Genomic DNA, 10,674 nt, shown 5'->3' on the forward strand with positions numbered 1-10,674 from the left:
CTTCCACGGGTGCCACAGGAGCTGGCCCCTGCCCAGCTCCCCCTCCTCTCTAGTACTAGCCCCAGCCCCTTCTCCATTCCACCCTCCCTGCTACCCTGGGATTTGTCCTGACCCTGTTCACCATCCTGCTGACCCTGCTTCTTCCCTCAGATCCCCGTATGCCCCTTCCTGCCTGGTCCTGCCCAGGCCCCCTGCACCGTCTCACTCCATTGCTTCCTCCTCTCCTCCGCCTCATCCTTCCTCCCCTGATCCTGATCATGGGCTCCAGGTTCTCTCCAGGGGACCCTTCCTTTATTTTGCCCCTTTTTAGAAAAACATCAGGCTGTCTTCACCTCCACAGACATGGAAAGCAAACAGTTGGAAAACAAAGTCAGAGCAAAGAAAAATTCGAAGTTGGCCTTGGGCTTCAGCAACGTGGCCGTGATTCTAGGCCAATTAGTGCTCCTGTTCATCTTTATGCCACAAGACAACTCAGAACACCTAGCAGAACCATGAGCCGGGAGACCTTTTTGGCATATGCCCCGTGCCCCTCATAGTACCAGGCCTTCTTTCTCCCCTGGGAACTTCTGGACTTGGATTTGGACAGTAGTACCCTGTCCCTGCCCCATGGAGGAAGTCTTCCCTCTGCCACCTCTTCTGGGAGCAGTCCACGTGATGCCTTCTGCGTGATTGTGTATGTGTATTTGTGTGATTGGTATATGCCTTTACACGACCCCATGTACTAACAACTCCTATTAGTATCCTGGAGGCTTCATCCTTCATTCATTCAACAGGTTATTGCACACTTCCTGTGTGCTAGGCATTGGGCTAGGGCCACAGGAGTCAGTGCTGAACAGGACAGATTAGGCCATGGCTTCAGAAAATATATGTTATCTTGAGGGAAGTTAGAACATAAATAAGGAAACGCAACTTAACAAGGTTACTTTGGACCATCATAAATAATATAAAGGTGGCTGGAGGATGGAAGGGAGACACATATGATAACGTGTTCAGGAAAACCTCTTTTGGGGGTGTGTGAAAATTTATTGAAGTGTAGTTGATTCACAATGTTGTGTTAGTTTCTGGTGTTCAGCAAAATGATTCAGTTATACAGATATATACGTATATATATGTATAAGTATATATACTTTTTCATATTCTTTTCCATTATGGTTTATCACAGGATATTGAATATATTTCCCTGTGCTGTACAGTAGGACCTTGTCGTTTATCCATATAATAGTTCACATCTGCTATTCCTAAACTCCCACTCTGTAACTCCCCAACCCCTTGCCAATCACAAGTCTGTTCTCTGTGTCTGTGAGTCTGTTTCTGTTTCATAGATAAGTTCATTTGTGCCATATTTTCGATTCCACATATAAGTGATAGCATATGGTATTTGTCTTTCTCTTTCTGATTTACTTCACTTAGTATGATAATCTCTAGGTCCATCCATGTAGCTGCAATGGCATTATTTCATTATTTTTTATGGCTGAATAGTATTCCATTGTGTATATATATATATATATATATATATATATATATATATATCCCACATCTTTTTTATCCATTCATCTGTCGATGGATATTTAGGTTGTTTCCATGTCTTGGCTATTGTAAATAGTGCTGCTGTGAACACAGGGGTGCATGTATCTAGGAAAAGCCTCTCTTAAGAGGTGACAGTTGAGCTGCGGCCTGCCTGAAGCATGAGAAGGAGAGGGCTATAGAATTACCAGGAGAAGAGAGAATCAAGCAGACAGAACACCAAGTGTAATCTTCCCGAGGTAAGAAAGAGTAGGAAAAGGGGAAAAGCCAGCAAGCCTGGAGGATAGCCACGGAAATATGTTAAGAAGTCAGTGTGGAATGGTGAGCAGGGAACATATCACCCAGAGCCATGAGGTCATGGTAGCCATGTTCATGGTGTGGAGTTTGGATCTGAAGTGTGAAGGGAAGCCATTGGAGATATTAACCAGGAAAGCACAAGATCTGACTCCTATCTTAAAAGGTCCAGATTCCATGCCTGGAGGATGTAGAAGGTCACGGCAGAACGTTTTCCTCCCTCACGATTATGAATAAAAGAATAACTAAAAATTCATATTTTAAAATCATCGAAGAACTATGGAACGTAAAGGGTAAAATCTCAAGAAGCTGAATTCCAGTGAATGAAGGATCCATCTTAAGTAAACAGAAATCAGACAGTTTTTCTCCTTTCTGGGGATTTTTGCCAAATGTTGGCATAGGTGGGTAAAGGGTTGGGCCTGTGACAGAGGGACTGTTCTGGGGAAAGAGAAATGAGAAAAGCTTTTTAAAGTCAAACGGGCTGGTGTGGCAGGTTGAAGGCTGGAGTGCACAGCCAAATGCACAGCTGAAAAATACAGGATCGGAAATTAAGTATTATTTTGCTGGGCTTAACAACATCCTGGATGCAGTAGAAAAGATCAATATATTCAAACCAATTTAATAGAAATTATCCAAACTGCAGCACAGAGAGGAAAAGGAAGCAAAAGGATCACACTGTCTGAGTGCTATCAGACACGATTTAGTTGTCTTAACATAGTTGTAGTTGGAGTCCTATATGTAGCGGAGCTCTGGTACAGAACAGATTCAATATGTGAAAAGATAACGGCTGAACATTTTCTCTAAATCATGGAAAAATGTTAATCCAGAGATTCCAGAAGCTCAGAAAGGTCCAGAGAGAAAATCGTTAAAGCAGCTGTATCCATCAGGATTCTCCAGAGAACAGAATAGAGATGAGATAGAAAGATAGAGAGATAGAGAGAGAGAGGGAGGGTGAGGGCGAGAATGAGATTTATTTTAAGAAATTGGCTTATGTGATTGTGCGGGCTGGCAAATCTGAAATTTTAGAGTATACTGGCAGCCTGGAAATTCAAATAAGAGTTGACGTTGTCATCTTTACTCCGAAATGCATAGGGCAGGCCAGCAGCGTGGAAACTCAGGCAGGACTTCTGTGTTACAGTCTTGAGGCAGAATTCCAGGAAACCTCAGTTGTCCCTCTTAAGGCTTTAACAGATTGGAAGAGCCCCACCCACATTATGAATGGTAATCTGTTTTACTTAACGTCAACTGATTGCAAATGTTAACCACAGATATGAACTACTGTCACAGTAACATCAAACAACTGGGCACCATAGCCTAGCCAAGTTGATACATAAAATTAACTAACCATCACAGCAGCCACAGAGAAAAGACACCCTGAACTTCAAGGGAACAAAAAAACCCCCTAAAACAATCTTCTTTATTTTTCTGGTTTTATTGAGGTATAATTGACAAACAAAAGTGTAAGGTATTTAAAGTGTACAACGTGACGATTTGATATACATATGCATTGTGAAAGGATTCCCCCATCCATCACCTCACATGTTTATTTACCTTTGTGTGTGTGTGAGAGGACATTTATATTTGACCCTCTTACCAAATTTCAGTTATACAGTATAGTGTTATCAACTAAGGATTATCTTCTAATCAGAAATAATTGAAACCAGGAGACATTAGAATGACATTTTCAAAGTACTGAAAGAAAAAAGCAACGCTGTTCCTCCGCTCTCATTCCTGATTGGCTGGAAAGACAAGAAGGAATACATAGCCTAGGAATTCATACCAGCCAGCTGCTCGTCCAGCCCTACCATCACTTTGTCCTCCTTTCATGATTGGCTGACATGCACAGGGGGTGTGTCCTGGACAGATCCGCCGTCCTGATTATGCTGGCCCTGCCCACCCCTCTGTTCTTTTTTACCAACTGGCTGACAGTTGGTATGGACTGGCTTACTTTCCTGATTAGGCTGATCCAGTCTCTCCTTTTTTTTTTTTTTTTTTTTAAGATTTATTATTTATTTATGGCTGCGTAGTGTCTTAGTTGCGGCACGTGGGATCTTTGTGCGCTAGTTGTGGCATCTGAGTTTTCTCTCCGTAGTTGTGGTGAGGTTCCAGGTTGCGTGGGCTCTGTAGTTTGCGGCCAGCAGGCTCTCCAGTTGAGGCGCTGGAGCTCAGTAGTTGTGGCACGCGAGTTTAGTTGCCCCGAGGCATGTGGGATCTTAGTTTCCTGACCAGGGATCGAACCCGCATCCCCTGCATTGGAAGGCGGATTCTTTACCACTGGACCGCCAGGGAAGTCCCCAGTCCCACTTGTTGATTCTCCTCTTCTGATTGACTAGAAGTTGGAGGAAGTCTTATCAAAGATGTTGCATCTCCTCACCACCCTCTTCCGGAATTTTGGCTCCCAGTTTAGACAGTTAGATCAAGAGACCTGTATCCCTCATTTTGGCTTCTGAACCCCATTCTGAACTTTGCATACTTCTCTACACAAGAATACCTTTTCTAACTCTATTTTCTCAACTTCCCTGTCAGGCATGGGGAGTGGGGAGTGGGGAGTCGGCCTGCCCTAATCATAAAATGCAGCCTTGAGTTCTCACGGTTTCTATCAAACATCTGTGAGTTTTGCCTTTGACTCCTCCAGCCATGCCTTCATTCAGCAAATAGTGAACCACCTGCTGTGTGCCAGGTTCTGTGCTGGGTCCTGGGGGCTCTCAAAAACGCAAGACATTGCTGAACCCACCCTCCTTCATGAGGCTCCCTTATCCTTTGTCCCCTGAGCACCTACCCTTGCCCCTTTCCTGGTTCTCACAGCTCTCAGACTGTGCTTTCATCTTCTTTAATAGTGTGCTTCCCAGAGTTGTGTCCTGGCCCTGCCCTCCCCTCCTTGCCCCCCAACGTCCCCCCACCCCAGAATACAAGGACCACGGGCAGGCAGGACCGTGACTGTTTTTTTCACTGCAAATCTCAGTGCTCAACAAAAAGTTTGGCATGTAGTAGGTGCTCGGTAAACATTCCATAAATCATTGAATGGAGGTTGGTTTTCATGTGAGGCCTTTTTGTCAAATGGTGTCTGGTGTGATTCTGTGTATCCGCAAGTCTGTGAAGACTCTCCAGCCAGGCTACCTGTGTTCAAATCCTGGCTCTGCCACTTACTAGCTGTGTGACCCTGGCCAAGTCATTTAACTTCTCTGCCCCTCAGTTTCTTCATAGTGAAATAGGAATAAAAACAGTACTTTCCTGATGAGGTTATTGTGAGGATGAAACGAGCTCACACGTATAGTCACTGAAGACAGGGCTGAGTGCAATAAGTTCTCAGTGAGTGTCAGCTGTTATCCTGGGTTTCCGGACACTGTGTCTGTGTGTGTCTGTCCCGCTGTTTTATGTTGGGGACTTGTGTCTTTGATGGACAAGGAACATTATCCCAAGGCAGGACCACGTGTCCATGTCAGTATTTGTGACTATGATGGCTGCTGCATACTGTTGAGTGTCCCAGGGACCCGAGATTTATTCATTCAACAAAAGTTTGTTGTGTGCCCACTATTTGCTATTCTAGGCACTGGGGATACATTAGTCAAAAAAACCAACCAACCAAACAAACAAACAAAAATAGGCATGAGGTGAGCCTGCCCTCATGGAGCTCACATTCTATCAGGAGGATTCAAAAAATACAGAAGAACCCAGATAAATAAGAAAAATTACATAAGTTAGAAGGTGATAAATGCTATTGGTGGGGGACAGTGGAGAAGGTGATGGAGATGGAGAGGGCAGGAGGGAGACCACGGGTTACAATTTTAATTAGGTTAGTCAAGGAGTCTCACTGGGAAGACAACAGTTGTGTAAAGACCCGATGGAGGGAGAGAGGGGGCTGTGCAGAATCTGGGGGAAGAGCATTCCAGGAAGAGGAAACAGCAAATACAAAGGCCAGGAGGCAGGATGCTGTTCACTGTGTCTGAGGCACAGCAGGGAGGCCAGTGTGGCTGGTGTGGACCTGGGGGTGGGGGAGGGTGGGAGGAGGTGAGGTCAGGGAGGAAACAGGGCAGCTCACCAGGACCTCGGGTCCCAATGTGAGGACCTGGCTGTTAGCTGGAGTGAGGTGGAGCCCCAGGAGGGCTCTGAGCCAGGAGGGCCCTGGTTTGACTCAGGGGTTCACAGGCTCCTTCTGGCCTCATGTGGGGAGCAGACTGTAGGGGCGGGATGGGAGCAGGGAGACCAGGGAGGAGGCTGCTGCGAGAGCCCAGGCAGGAAGGGATGGAAGTTGAACCAGAGTGGGAGCAGAGAAGGGAGGGATGGTTGGATTCGGGATGTGATTTTAAGATCCCAGATAAGGAAGCCTGGCAACTTCCTGAGGACAGTTGGCCTTTGCACTTCTGGACAAAGGTGGGAAAGGAGCAGAACACAGGAGACCTGGCTGCCAGCTTAGCCAGGCTGGGGTGACCTTGCCCCTCACTCCTTGACCCACTGCCTGCTCCCCTGCCAGCTGGAAGAAGAAGGGGAAGCAAGGTGCCTGCCTACTGGACCCCTAGCATCAATCTTCCCAGGGTCTGGAGTGGGGGATGCAGGTGGGGGAAGGGTGACCTGCCCAGGAGGCGAAGGGCATTGCTGAGTCCACTATCTTATCAGAGACCAAACACAGACAGAAAATCAAGGTCACAATGAGTTCTTTCACTCAGCAAAGGCCAGCCTGGGCCGACTCTGGGCTGGGTGGTGCAGGCACAGAGTGGTGACTGAGGCATCCTGGATCCCATCCTCCAAGTCCAGGGGGGAGGTGAAATGTCACCAAATAGCGACAGCCCAGACTGGTCAGGCTTATGAAGGAGGAATTAAGGGTCAGAGTGGTCAGGGCTGGGAAAGGGAAGCCTAGGGGTCTGTGGGAGCCCACGGTGGGTACCTGACCTAGCCTGGCGGGTTGTCCCAGATTTCCTGGAGGAAGGGACATCTGTGCTGGAGCAGGAAAGACAAGAGGTAGTTGAACGTTGCGGGGGACACAGGGCGAGTGTTTCAGTCAGAGGAAACTGCACGTGCCAAAGTCTTGAAACGATTTTTTTTTTTTTTGGCCTCGCTGCGCGGCTTGTGGGATCTTAGTTCCCTGAGAAGGGATCGAACCCGCGCCCTCGGCAATGAGAGCGAGGAGTCCTAACCACTGGACCGCCAGGGAGTTCCCTTGAAATGATCGTTCTGACAAGCGGACATCCTAAACCATGGAGGGGAAGTGGCACAGGGGAAGAAGGAGGGACAGCCAGGGGTCTGATTCCAGCAGGCCTTGTAGGACGCTGAGCCCCTAAGAGTGTTTGTGGTCATGATTCTAAGGAAACTCTTGTTCAAATTCCCCTGAAAACCGACTCAAATGTTTGCCATCCATTTAATAGTCTGTCCTCTAACAGTCAGGAAAATTTTTTTCAATTCTGACCATTAATTGTTCTCAAAAAATTCTCCATGATCCGTGTGCCCCAGGCTCAGAGAAATCTTGCTCCGCCGTGCTGAATGGATCGTGTCACGCTCGCGAGATTCTTGTGAGAAGTCTTTGCCCCCGAATGGTGCCGGGAGCTGCCCATCCCCTCTCCACATGGCACAGTCCGCCCCGGCGCCACTTCAAGTGCCAACGTTGGCGCACCTCCTGCTTTATCCAGATCCTGCCTGTGGGCAACCGCCTGTGTCCACTCCTGAGACAGGGTTAGGGTTGCTTGGACACGCAATGAAGGAATAAATGCACAAGCAAAGATCCTCCAAAGACACAGAACTTGAAAGCTGTGTACCATCTGAAGGCTGTGTAATCAGGGGGGCTGAAAAAAAAATTTAACTGGGCACTGACCAGTCAGAATGGATGAGGCCCTGAGGCTAGAGCAGGGTCAGGCTGGGCCGGGTGTGGAAGGTCTGGGGGCTCAGACAGAGGCTGTGTTTCCACTGTTTGAATCACCAGTCCAGCTGAGTGCCAACTGTGACTGTGTCAGTGTTTTTTTTTTTTTTTTTTTTTTTTGCGGTACGCGGGTCTCTCACTGTTGTGTCCTCTCCCGTTGCGGAGCACAGGCTCCGGACGCGCAGGCTCAGCGGCCATGGCTCACGGGCCTAGCCGCTCTGTGGCATGTGGGATCTTCCCAGACTGGGGCACGAACCCGTGTCCCCTGCATCGGCAGGCAGACTCCCAACCACTGCGCCACCAGGGAAGCCCTGTGTCAGTGTTTTGAATAGAAAATAAAGAGATCATAGAACAGCCCTCTGGTCATTACCTCTTGATATCCCCCAAATGTCCACCCCGTTCCAAACTGCTTGAAGGCTCAAAAATAAAGCCCTCCCTGACATGATGCAGGACACACATCTCGGCTGTGCTTCTGCCAATCACGAGAAGCCACAGGCAAACTCAAACCGAGGGATAGTATACAAAATAACGGAGATAGCTTCCAAAATGTCAAGGTCATGAAAGGCAAGGAAAGACTGGGGAAATGTCACAGATTGGAGGAGACTAAGGAGCCAGGACGACTAAATGCAAAGTGTGGTCCTGGATAGGATCCTGGACCAAGAAAATGACAGGAGAGGAAAAAATGGGGAAATTCAAACAAATTCTCTAAGTTAGTTCATAATGTCATATCCATGTTAATTTCTTGAATTTGATCATTGGACTGTGGTTATGTAAGAGAGTGTCCTTATTCATAGAAGACACATGCCTAAGTATTTATGGATAAACAAGCATCCTGTCTCTGACTTACTCTCAAATGATTCAGCCAAAATCTATCTATCTATCTATCTATATAGCACAGACATGGTCAAGCTGTTAAATTTAGGTGAAGGGTAGGCAGGAGTTCATTTTACCATCCCTGTAACTTGTAGGTCTAAAATATTTAATATAAAGCATTGAAAATTAACATAACAAAACTAAGAAATGAGAAAAACAAATGAGACAGGGACCAGAGAAGGAGAGTCCCTGAGTTTTGACAGAGGTCCGCACAGTATCACAGGTCAGCCCTCTGCCTCCAGTGATGTTGCCTCGGTCTCTGCACCTGTGACTTAGGTTGTGGGCTTCCCTAGTCTGTGCAGGCATGACTGCATATCTGCCCCAGGCCCTGGACACAGCGAGAGGCTCCAGATGAGTTCCCAATGACTGAGACTTCCTGAGGGCCTGGCCGGTGCTCCAAGTTTGCTAGTGAATGTTCCCAACCACTCGAAGAGATAAATCCTGTTTCAATCCAACAGTGACTATTGAGCAACTATTGTGTGTCTGAGAGCACTGTTCTGGGTGCTGTGTATACAGCAGCAAACACAACCAAGTCCTGGTCTTCCCTCTCATGGGACAAGATTGACACCAAACAAATGAGATACAATGTCAGGTTGGGATAAAGGGTGTGTGTAAACAGAGTGAGGGGATGGAGCCTGATGGGGATGCAGTATTATAACTGAGGACTCTCTGAAGAGGTGACATATGAGCTGAGACTTGGAGGTGAGCAAAAGCCATGCTGACATCTAAGGAAGAGGGTACCAGGCAGCAGGAACTGCAGGTGCAAAGGCCCTGGGGCAGGAATGACCTTGGCCTGTACAAAGCACAGCAAGGCCAGTGCCAATGGCTTGGCAGTAGAGACAGCTGGGGCAGGTGAGCTGGAGCCAGAGCTTGCAGGAATGATTTTGGAGTTTATTCTGAGTGAGAAGGGAAGCCCTTGGAGGGTTGTAAGCAGAGAAGTAACACAAGCTGTTTTACACATGTGACTCAGAGAGAGAAGCCCCCAGTGAACGAGTGGACTCATTGTAAGGGCAGTGAGTGTGACTTCAGCCCTGCCTCCTCTCTTGGGGTTTCCTGCAGCTGGGTGGTGGTGGGGAGAGGCTCCGGCTGCTCCCAGGTGACCTGCGCCAGAAGAGAAGGACATTGCCAAAGCAATTATCTTATCAGATCTACCCACACTTGCCCCTGGAGACACGTCCACCCTGTGAGGCCCAAGCATGAGAATATCAAGGACCTGCCATTCCACCAGGCCAGCCCCTCACGTCTGCCCATGGAGATCCCTGACTGGAGGGGTTTCGAGGGGGTTCCCAGACCTCAAACCTGGCACTAAGCACCAAGTTCAAAAAGTCCTTTCCCTACTCTGCACCGTGGTTTCCCCACCTGGGCAGGTTGGGGTGGGGACAGGGGAATGATTGAGGGCTGTGATGGCTGTAGCTGGAGTGGGGCATGCCTCTGGGGTCCTCTGAGCCTCAGTTTCCCCCTCTGCACAATGGGAATAATAATGCTGCCTTCACAGGGGTTTCTTGCAAGGACCCATGAGAACACATATGTGAAGCACCTGGCACATGTTTGGCAGTGCTGCTGTGAAGTGTGAGTGTTTTCACTGATGGTACCATATGAGAGCCAGGCTCCGGGGTCAAACCTGGGCTGGAATCCTGTCCCTGATACTTAGTCATCGCAACCTTAGGCAAAGTCCTTGACCGCTCTGTGCCTCAGTTTCCCCATCTGTATAATGGGGGCTAATAAGAGAACGTAACTTTGCAGGGCTGTTGTGAGGAGCTAAGGAAGCATTCAAGCAAAGCACACAGGGCAGACCCAGCACTGAGCAAGTGCTCCCTGAACTGACAGCTATTACAGCACCTGCTGTGAGCACCCCCCCCACCCCTCCTCCAGGTGTCTGGCGCGGCTTCGAAGAGGACACTCTGCAGCCAATCTGCCTGGTTCTGCGTCCTGCCTCCCACGTCCTAGCTTGGGGACATGGGCAAGTGACTTCACCCCTCCGTGCCTCCGTCTCCCCATCTGTAAGGGGAGAATGGCACTCACCTCAAAGGGTAGTTGTGAGGTTAATAAATTAATATGTGAAAGCCCTTAGCACAGTGCCAGGCACATAATGAGTACCATATGTTTGCTATTCCTCTTGTTAGTACAGCTATTCC

Source organism: Grampus griseus (assembly GCF_964374135.1).
Source record: "Grampus griseus genome assembly, chromosome: 19".
NCBI lineage: Eukaryota > Metazoa > Chordata > Mammalia > Artiodactyla > Delphinidae > Grampus > Grampus griseus.